General features: G+C 40.8%; 1 protein-coding gene across 1 annotated transcript in view; it reads right to left on the reverse strand.

Moving 5' to 3' along the window:
- The window catches only part of raraa (retinoic acid receptor, alpha a), a 150,198-nt gene extending 141,367 nt beyond the window's left edge, over positions 1-8,831 (reverse strand). Inside the window, 1 exon segment of the mRNA XM_034119297.1 lies at positions 8,551-8,831. The gene's annotated coding sequence lies outside the window, so the exon portion shown is untranslated.
- Positions 8,832-11,846: the final 3,015 nt, after the last annotated feature.

An 11,846-nucleotide genomic window follows, 5' to 3' on the forward strand; every position in this document is an offset into this window, starting at 1 on the left:
TATTAACAGCATCTACGTATTGTACGGTGTTACCTAATATCCACAAAGTAACTAATAACAACACCAAGAATCATTAGTATGAATATGCATGGCTATTGGTTTAAAAGGAAAATCAGTAGTCCACTAATAGGTTGCACAGTTATTGATGTAGTTGTATTGATATTGAAGTTTTACTACATGATGGCCAGGTGACGCCTCATTCATTTTGTGTTTGATCTTTATTAGTATTCAATAAAATACATAGCTAACAAGCTCAAGGGGTGTCACAGGCTGGATAGAGACCATCAAGGACATTTGAATGTATTATATAAAAGTCAATATTTTTCCGACCCTTTTTTTTGTTTGTCATAAACCATTAAAGCAGTTCCTTAACGCCCAGTATTGCTTTGAAAGTACTGCAAGGCAGCAATTCACAGTAGCTAGTTTTTCCAATAAATGTCTATCCAACAGACAAGCCAGCGTTGGCAAGCAAATCCATTTTGAGTTAGAAAAAATAGGTTGTATTGCAAGTGCCAGTGTGCAGGTGAAAAAACACATTTGAATTTGAACTACAGTATATTGTTTCTGCTGTGAATGACGAGATTACTGTATGTCTTGTCCTATCCAAATGTTCCTGCCTCATAAGATACACACTTGTTTCTCTGCTAGTAACAAACAAAAGTATATATATGCAGGAATTATTAAAGGAACGCAATAATGCAGGCTGTGTTTTCATGAGGCAAAGCAATTCAACATATCTTATTATGTAGGAAAACACGTGTGGACAAAAATAAGCGATGTTATGAATGCGCAATGGGCCCCAAGTCGAGTAGGCAGTGACTAAGAAAACCAGAAAAGGCTGATGTATACAAATGAGAGGTTGTGCAGAAATGGCCTCTGGAACACAGTCAACTCATTTCACACACGCAGGGCCTGGAAACAACACGCTTGGGGCTTCCACCTTCATTTAGATGAAAATGGACCTCCTCAAGAGCAAATAAAGCCATTTTTAACGCCCCCCCCCCCCCCCCCCTTACTACTAGTCGGCCTCCCATAATGTGCCCAGTCAATGGACTGTGGGTTTATTCAACTGCAGGCAGCCCACAGCACAGCCATAAATAATGTAGGGTAGCTCACATGAAACCCTAATCACCATTGTGCTGTCACCCAACAGAGAGGATTGCTTGTTTAATTTACTGCGCCGCATCTGTCTCAGTTCTGCCCAATTTAGTTTCACAATTTCAATGGGCAAGTACTCCAGGTATTTATCAATATGCTTTTCATCCAATGCCATGAATCAATAAAAAAAAGTCTGTGTGTGTGTGTGTGTGTGTGTGTGTGTGTGTGTGTGTGTGTGTGTGTGTGTGTGTGTGTGTGTGTGTGTGTGTGTGTGTGTGTGTGTGTGTGTGTGTGTGTGTGTGTGTGTGTGTAACAACAAAGGCCATCAGCACTCAATAACCAGAGACTCATTATTGGCCATATACAACGCACTTCATTACATTACTATTCCATTAGCATGCAGTCATTTGCATATTCCAGTCACCCCTTCACAGAGGCTGTTGATCATAAATGGCAGCCATATGCTGCCTGGTGTGCCATATTACAGAATTATTACTGCGACACAAAAAGCCAAGAAAAATGGAAATCATGTTGACACAAAACGAAGTACAAAACCAATCAAAGTATCCGCTGTTATTGATGGTGTCGCACAGACTGAATGAGTATCATTTACGAGCAAGGACGAGAAAAGGATGCTGGGAGAATTTCTGAGATTCTTTACTCACTTATACATATTCTGTATGAATATTATCGATATGTAAACTACCAAACAACACATTTAGCTTTTAAAGGAACAACATTTGGAATATATATATTACTGTTTTATGAAAGTAGTATGAACTTTTGTAATATTCAAAACACACAAAGCCCAATATTTGTTGAAGGCTAAACATGTGTTAAAATACCATTTAGAATAAAGAATTGTGGAAATATCCTAAAAATCCTACTCTACAGACTTAGCTAAACACAATTGTTTAGTACAAATCATCTTAAAAAGTCACACCATAATTATTTAATATAATTTTCTTTAAATGAGAATTGTGATTGAAATTTTTTTTAAATCATGTCGCAATCGCATTGTAAGTCAAAATAATCGCAATTAATATTTTTTTCACAATCGTGCAGGCCTGATGTAAATAGCCAATAATCATATTTTTCTGCATTGTTTTTGGGGGTATTTTTGTCTTGACTTCCACTCCCTCCAGCTGTAACTCCTGTCATCTAACAGGCGCCGTACCGCAACATCCCAGCATGACAGATATGCGGTGCGATGGCATTTCTGCACCGTAATGACATCCCATCGACACGGAATAAATAGAAGAGGCTCACTAGCCACATAGATATGGCGTGCAAGGTGATAACAATGCTATGAGCCAGAATACTTGTGACCGGCTAGCTGCTGGAGCTAGGAAGTGTAGGTATCATCTTTGTTCGGGACCATTATCTCTCCGCCGGGGTGTTCACTCTGCTCTGATAAATGTGGCCTTGCAACTGGAGCTAATGTGCAAGCAGCTGCAGCTCGAGCAGCTGGGTAATACACTGTCAACTGCCACACACGCCCACACAGGAGGCACAATGGAGGGGATTTGTTCCACTGAAATCAGTTTTAAGATGCTTTGGTTTGTGCAGTGCTTTGAAACTGGACTCTGCTCAGGACTATCACGTGTTGTGTTTCCTACAGCGGACTGGGAATTACACAGGAGCTGTCTGCTGTTTTAATTAGGAAGAGGAGGAGGATGATCTGTTGTGATGAAGTGCAGTCCAGCTTATGAGTAACCACAACAGTGTGAAGAGATTTAGTTGTAACCTGAGGCATGTTTGGAAGCAAAAACACCTGTTTTTATCATTATAGCTGAATATCTTTAGGTTTTGGACGCACAAAACAGGACATTTGAAGACTTGAACTCGTGGAAAAAGGGGTGGAAATGTTTGTTTTTTTATGGCATATTTTTTAACACAACAAATCACAGAATAAATGGGAAATTATAAACAGATAAAATGAAAGAATTGTTACTTGCACGGAAAAATCTGGAGCCATTCAGATTGCTGTGTCTAATCTTTCTGTAAATATGAAAATTAAAGGGTTTTCTTTCCTCTGGAGAACCAAACAAATAGACTTAATATGTCCTAACTGAATACAGACATGGACTTGGCACAGAGCGTTACTGGTAATATCGAGCGCTTAAGGACAGACTGGTCAGACATGTGTGTAAGTGACACCAGCTCTCTGGCTAGCTGTCAGACTCATGGCAGCAGAGGGTTAACTTGGCAGCTCAGCTGTACAGTGCGGCTCTAAAAGGAATATTAACAGCATGTCCCTCAGTGCCGACTGACTGAGAGAGCAACAGGAAAAAAGGAGGACGGAGAGAAAAGGAGAGATGGAGAAAAAAAGCAAAGGGGTGGGGTGTGTGAATCCAATCACCAGTGACAGTGCTCTCAGATCACTGTTTCAATGAAAGAACATATCATCTGTCAAAGTTAATGGCAGTGTCCGGGGGAAAATGAAGGAAAATAGAAGGAGACCATTCATTAAGAAGGTGGAGGGAAGGGGGTGTGTCCAAGCTCCACTGTCTCCCCGGGAAAATAAATGTATACACAAGCCATTATTTGTTTGTTTACGAGGTGGCACTGCAGCCGCGATCAAGGGCCGGTTCTCATGCTACAGAGATAATATTAGCCCAGACGCCTGAAGAGGAATCTGTGGACAGAGCGATCACCAGGAATGAAGAGGTTGTTGGCCTGGCAGGCTAGCTGTCGGCCTGGCAGGCTAGCTAACAGCCTGTCTCTCACTCAGAGCTGTGGATGTACTCAGTGGAAGCAATTGATACCATTGTTTTATGGAGAGGAGGGTGGAGTGGGATTAAGGACCGACAATAGGGCTCTTTCTCTGTAAATGTCAGCCGTCACGCCGAGGGACTGTCCGACTGGGCAGAGACACTTTAAAAAAAAAGCCAAGGTAGAAAATGAGTGTGGAAAATAGTATGAAACCCTGTGACGAGGGCAATGAAACAGTGTGACATGGGCCAGAACATTGCCGTGCCAAATGGTCGAAATGCAATCTCAAACATGGGACAACGGGCTCTGGGAAACTTTACAACGCTGATCATGTGAGATCCAACCAAACAGAAACACAAGGCCTTCAATTTATTGTTTTTTTCAGGATCTGTCTGTCTTAAAGAAAAAAATCAGTACAACTCCGCAGATATATGTGTCAATGATTTCAAGGTCTAGCTTGAAACACATTCCAAATCAATAACCAGGATAATAGGTTATATGGGTCTTTAGCTCAGCCTCATTAGGAAAAAAGGAGACAAATGTGGCCTAAATCTTCAGGCAAATTAACATAGTGAGGAACCTAAAATACCACAACCGATGATCCATTCTGGGCCATTTTATCATAAGACTACACAACGGAGAGATACAAAGTTATCTCTCCGAGTGCTTTGATAACCCCGCTGGCCTTGGACCTCTTTGAAAATCTCACTCTGAAGGTTTGAGGTGAATATAAAGTGCGAGTTGAAGTGAGGTACCCTGCCGCTTTAAGACTGGGATGAAACCGAGTTATTCTACCGCTCTGACCTAATTGCTCTCTCGCTCTCCCGACATGAACACTGGGAGCTGTGCACTCTGACACGTAAAGATTATTTAATACCATCAAAGCCATAAAAGAGGAATAAAAGGCGGCAGTGAGAAAGAGGGGGGTAGTTAACCACTGGCAGGCTGGTAGGGCTGGGGTGTCCACAGAGTGATGAGGAGAGCAGCAGAGAGAGTATCAGTATGCAAAGCGGGCCTGCGTTACTGCCGCCGGCCGACGTGAGCGGAGCTCCATCATCCCAACATCACAGCGGCTCCAAAACTCCCCCTCCAAAAAGAATCCCACTCGGCTCCGGCTACACTCTCCCGGTATTGGCTCCCACCCTTCTTCTCTCCTGCCTTTTTTCCCACACTCGCCCAAGTCCCTAAGGCAGGGACTACGTCATTGGGCACCACTGCCAAACCACTGTAATATACCGTTTTATTTCTACTTATTCAGACAGAGTTGTAGGGCTCTTTCATTAAGGTCAGGCTGGTTTTATTTGTGTAAAAGTACATTGCTTGGTTACACTGAATTCCATTTGTAGACTGTTTTTCTACAAGGCCAAAGATTGACAAACTATTGGCAAATCAAAGTCAGAATCAGAGTCAAGTTTTAGTCAAGGTTTACACATACAAGAAATTTGCTTTGGCGTCTGGCGTTGGAAACATAAACCATCTAAGGAAATAAGTTGTAAGCGTAGGTCAAAAAATATAACGATAATAAAAAATAAGCTATTTTTAAGAAACTATTTATCATCAAAAAAGAATAAAGACAAATATTTAAACCAAATGTTTATTTAAATATACAAAAGAACCTAAGAAAACCTATGACAATGAATCTATGACACACTACAGTGCATTATATTTTTAAGCGGAGATCAGCACATCACATCATAAAAGCTATTCCACCGGAAAGCAAAACGCTAATTCTGCAGTGTGGTTTTTCTCTTTAAGAACTTCCTGAGCTACTAGCAGGCAGAATCTGACAGGGTGTGTGGGTGGGACTGGGTACCGGTGTTTACCGTTAAGCGAGCACTGGGTGACATCTCCAGGGTGCCCTGCCATTGTGGGGAGCATGTCTCATCTGTCAGTGCCTGATGAGTTTGTGCTGCACAGCCTCATGAGTCAGCCGTGTGCGTCTACAACAGGGAGCCGGCTGCTGCTGAGGGCCAGGCTGTGTGTAGACCACCACACACCAAAACCACCTGACACACACTGAGGGGCTTCTCAGGGAAAGTGAGGTCAAGTGCCAAAAAAACAGGAGAAGCTTGCTAAATCTGCATTTTCACCCCTCTCTATTGGTGCCGTTAACATGTTATTCGTGAAGGGTGATATCTTGTGACCGAGATCAAAACGATTTTGTATGATCAACAATGTGGTGACCTACTGAGCTGAATGGATGACACCTGGCTATAATCCGAGAACGGGATAAACACTGCGCCCGCTTTTTTTATTTGCCATTCAATATGAAAAAAAAAAGGTCACTTACAACATCTACATTCAAAGTACAAAGCATGAGGCTCGCTTTAACCATGGCCGTATAGATACAATAAATCATTTGGAGTAATTTAATGAATACATAAAAAAACAGAAGAGGGGTCATTCTTGTCAAATGACATGTTAGTAATGATTTTAAATACAAAAGATGTAACTTCGTAACATAACAAAATAGAATTAAAAAGATGATAGTGTTCTCTACCTTGCACATTGAGTAATTCTTCCATAAGAATGTATTATTTTTGTATTTCTAAGCATTTTTTAAGGAAATACTTCCTACCACAACATGCCCAGCTCTGCCTGAATGGGTGCTATGTTTCAGTTTAATAGACCCAATTAAATAAGACCTTGTTTTTTACTTTTCAAAATAACATTTCCATATTTGAAATATTTGGATTTTAGGAAAACCACCCAGAGCGGAACCAGCCGGCAGATTGACCTGCCAGTGCCAAGTATTCTCCACACAAATGTATCTTTTATCTAACCAAGTCATTTGTTCCACATGTGATGAGAAAAACAACATTAATAAATGTGACTGAGCTAGGAGCCACTGACTCACTACTACTGTGTTTTTTGAAGAACAAAGAGGGAGAAAAAAGTCCTTTCCAGTGTCATTCACACTTGACTCTACAATCTGCAGAGGAAGGAAAGGACGTTGGGAGGGAGTGGGGGATGTGAGAGGGCAAAGCAAATGTGCCACTGCCACCACGATGATGACGATGACACATTTAGTGCCATTCGAGGCTGAGGCGTGCGAGGCCTTAAACTGGCACAGCTCACACACAAGAAGAATACCTACTTCCCGTTGACGACTGTCGGAGAGGGTTGACAGTATCACAAAGAAACTGTGCATTGTGCTGCGTATCAGAACACCGCTGCATTTTGAAAAAGACGTTTAAAAAGACATTTAATTGCTTGGTTATTCTGTTTGGTTGCAGGAAAAGATGCCAAATAATTTCTGTTTTAGTAACAGCATGATAAAAAAACATGTGACTTAAACATTTACGTTATAAAACATCTCTAAACCTCAATTATAATCATATGTGACAGTTCAGAGGGCAGGGTAACAATCTTTCCTTGAGTTTAAGATTCACCAATTTGCCAACGGCGGTGGCACAACATTTAACTGTGAATCACACCAAGAGGAGGTGACAGGGTGGGAAAACCCACAGACACACCAAATTTCCCGCTGAGTGAATGGTCCTCTAATGCATCTTGCTCTAAATGTCACAGGTTGTCACAGGAAAGTGCAATTTGTTCTTCAAGCCTCACCCCACAACAACAACAAAGTCTGCAGCCAGTACTATATAAGTTGAGTGAGCCATTATAAATCAGTAGTAGTGCCATAAAATATCATTCAACCAAATGCATAAAGTGCACAGACTTATAAGAGTACTTAAATAAAAGGGAAAGATCTAGAAAGTGCTCATTACAGCTGTAAATTAGGGGTAATGCAACACTGTAATCTGTGGTTAGGGTTAGGGTAGTTAGGGTCTATTTTACAAGATAACACTGATGATTTTCTGATGCTGCAGACAGGGTATGTAACTCGCATATTACAACAAGAGTCCTGACATTCAATTTGCCAAGATCCAGACATGTCAAATTAACACATTATCTTGACAGGTGTTAATCAGGGGTGTGAACAAATTGGTGCCACATATCCGTCAGTTTCCAGTGTTGCTTTAAGGCTCTATTTTCAGAAGAATGCATGTGTATTTTGGGTCATCAAGTTTGCAGCTCAGTATTAGAGCACAGCAGAAGAATGCAGGCTGTGAGCTGTGCATCCATACAGAGGAGAGGAAGCTCCTGATATGATCCTTATCAACGGCAGAGTATACTATGCACTCAGGCAAAGTTCACCTACAGCATAAAGTACACCACAAAGAAGCAAAATAGATGCAAATGTGCAAAAACACGACGCCAAAAATACATTTGACTCCACATTCCGCTGTCCTGACGCTGCAAAAACAAACAAGTGGGTGCAGACGCTCAACACTGCATGTTTTTAACTCTTTTTAAACACTTTTTTTTTAAATGCCAAGCTTTTTTTTAAATGCCAAGCTACACAGTCTTGGCTCTTTTAAGTGACAAGAGGAAACTGTCAGCGGTAAAAACGACCCTGCATTTACAAGCTATTGAGGAGCAGAGGAGCGTTAGCTGTGCATGCTAGCCGCCCAGTCGTATCAGCTGAATATACTCTTTTAAACACAATTAGCTTTCTTTTGTTGTGTTGGCCAAAAATTAGCAACTTGACAGGAGTTATGCAGTCCGTTTTCTGACAATGAACAGCGTTAAAAGAAAAATACCCTGGTGCACAATATCACTGTGTCCATGCATGGCGCATTCAAAGCCCCCCAGGTGAAACACGGCTTCCTCCTATAGAGGCTGACACCGCATGCTGTCAGATGTTGACAAGCTGTCAATGGATGGTAATACCTGGGACCTGTTGACTCCTCCTCCTGGTCCCCTCGGGCTGCTGCTGCTGCTGCTGCTGGAAGTTCACCCGTGTTTCTCCGCGGTGGTACTCTCTATAAAGTTTTCTTCCGGCTCTCAAAATCTGCAAACAGTGGCTCTCACGGGTCCCCGGGTGTCATAAACCACCGAAATGGGCAAAAACCGCGCGGTGCGGAAAGAGACGGAGAGCCGCTTTTCAGAGAGAGGACAAGTTTGGCACGGCTCGCGCGGAGGCAACCATTGCAGTCACGTTCTCCGGCAGTGAAATCCAACACTGACTCTGACCCCGCCCCTTTGCTTTTCACTGGGCCAGTCCTCAAAAAGTGCTCCCTCCAGATGTGCTGAAACCATGTGAGGCAACAAGAAAAGTGCAGTACTCTTTTAGTTGCATTTTTTTCATCCTTTCTTTATTTTTTTGCTCATAGCTTCTTTATGCTTCGCCAAACTGCACAAACTCTCTTTTCTATTTTCAATCCAGCAGCCGAGACCAGTGATGGATAGTATAAAAGAACATTTACTCAAGCACTGTACAATTTTGAGGCACTCCACTACATTTCCAAAGCCAATATTGTACTTTTTACTGCTCTAAACAGCCTTTGTTACTAGTACTATACCAAATGTAGATTATTTATGCTTCACCAAAATGCAAAAACTCTCTTTTCTATTCTCAATTCAGCAGCCAGACCAGTGATGAATAGTTACAAAGTAGCTACATTTACTCAAATACTGTACTTTTATTGACAGCTTTTGTTGCTAGTTTATTTTTAGGTTTAGACTATTAGCTTATACAAAATCTAAATCAATGATTAAATACACTTTGACATATATTTATAGGTTAAGATATCCAGCAGCAGTATGTAAAGTTATTCCAATTAGCTGTACATTTACCAGTTGTGATAAAAACACATGAATAATCATAATAGTTACCCAGAAACTCAATATAAGATTCTGAAAAAGGCCATTACGCATAAGGAGTACTTTTACTTTTGGTACTTTAAGTATATTTTGATGGCAATACTTTTATACTTTTACTTAAGTAAGATGTTTAATGCAGGACTTCTACCTATAACAACGTACGTTTAAAATGTAGTATTGCCACTTTTACTTAAGTAACACATCTGAGTACTTTTTCCACCTCTGGCCAAGACTAAAGAGAGTTTCTTGAGTTGTAAAATAACTGTACTTAACCTCTAATGTAAGGTCAAAGTCAATGGGCTCCCCAGTGAATGTGTGATTATGTAACTTTTGATTTTTTAAAAGCTATGCATCCAAACTCAGGCTTGCAACAGAGAGTGTAACAAAGCCAAAGATATTAAAATAATCATTTTACAAAAGCCTCAAGATATGGAGTTTTGGCATGACATAGAATATAATAAAATAACAATGCATTCATTATATAACCACGGTGAGTAGCATCTACATATACAAACTTAAATGCCTCGAAAAAATGACATCTTGCATAAATCATGTTTCCTTTTTCTATTTTGTCATTCCTTAAAAGCTTATATCAACTTATAAAATGTCAACTCTTTATCATCGCTGTGAGACACCAGAAAACTGGAGAATTTTTCAGATTTCATTATGTATCATTTTTATAAAATGTTAAACGATCTGGCTTTTCCTGCATTGCGTGACTACGCTCCTGCCCTGCTGAGAACACCATTAAAGGCTCTAAAATATCTTCCATCACAGATTGTGCTGTACCCTTTGTCACAGTGCATTTGGGCAGGCAGCTCCTTCTGTTAAACCCTGCACTCAGAGGAAGCTGCCAGTTCACATCAAGAGCTGCAACTCTTTTATATTCAAAAACAAATTATACATTTGTCTTGCAGCAACCCAACAATGTGCTGCATTTATACTCTGCATTTATACTAAACCCTTTTTGATTGTGATAGTTGAAATGCTTCTATAATTTACATTTTATTCATGTGCAATATGTTAAATGAGATTTACTGTTGTGCATTTCTCGTTTTGTGAGAAATGTCATAACTGTGGATGTTTTAATTGCGAATGAGAAACAAATGCATGTGAAAAAGGAAGATAGCTCACAGAAAATAGTTTCTGTAATATGTAAGCAGTTACTTAAGACAAAACAAGTCACATGTTTTGTGTGCACAATTATACCCATCGAGCTATATATTTTCTTCTCAATCAATTATAAATTGGTTGTGTTTTTGCCAATTACTCACTAACAGCTTAAAAAATATTAATAATTCTCGTCTTTATTTATATTGTACATTAAACCCCCTTTTTATATTTACAGCACTGATGAGACAAATGGTCGATTCCAGTCAGCTAAAGTTGTGGTAATTGTCTAAAAATTACAGTTTAGTGTCTATAAGAATAATTGGTTAATCAAAAATGTCAACAATAGTTTGATAATACTATATAATAGTTGTTAGACCTACTGTGTGTGCATCTGTGTTTGCGTGCGAAGGAGTTGAGTAAAGGTAGAGCTCAGGTTCTCTCCTGTCTCTCAGATATGACTGCAACACTCCGCCCCAGAAAACAAAGTTTTGCGGCAGGTGTTAAGATGTGACACCCATTGTCCCATATGATCGGACAAAACGCCACCAGATAGCTTGTGACATACTTTGCCTCGTCGTTTACCTTCTCAGTTGCTTTTCATCTTTCCCTGGGAGCGCTGACACCGCTACAGAGGGAGTGCGGGCGACAGTATCCTCCTTGTTTCCCCTGTTGCCTTTAAGGCCCTCTTACACAAAAGCTGTGAGTGGCACTAAGCTGTGTCAGTTGTCACACATCACCACACAAGTGAGGAATGCAGTGCTGGGGGTGGTTGGTTGTGACATGGGACACACAGGCATGCGAGTAACCATGGACTGAGGGAGTTGTCAAATGCTAAAAGTATGTAGTGGTGGAAGTAGCTACTGTCATAACAGTGTAGTTGCAGAGGAGGAACTGTCTTATTTCACTGCATTCTGACAGGTGGACCTGGGGCCCAGCATGCGTGAGTAGCATGTGTTCAGATGGGCTCGCCCGCTTTTACTAAACTGCAGCATGGGGATTTGTATTTGTAGTGTTTTTGTTTCCTCTACATATCTTTAGGTTGAATAGTAGGGCCTTGGGGGTCTCCTCCGCCCAGCTGCATCCTCCACTTGTAGCACACTGGAAGTAACTGGAGTTGAATCTTAATGGCTTACCGGCCTTGTGAAGCTCCCCGCTACTTTGAGATACATACTGCATTTCAACATGTACTGTACAGCCATGAAGACATGTCAAGCATAGTTAAAAGCCGTGTGATGCATGTTTCATTTCAT

This window comes from Trematomus bernacchii, unplaced genomic scaffold (assembly GCF_902827165.1).
Source record: "Trematomus bernacchii unplaced genomic scaffold, fTreBer1.1, whole genome shotgun sequence".
Classification (NCBI taxonomy): domain Eukaryota; kingdom Metazoa; phylum Chordata; class Actinopteri; order Perciformes; family Nototheniidae; genus Trematomus; species Trematomus bernacchii.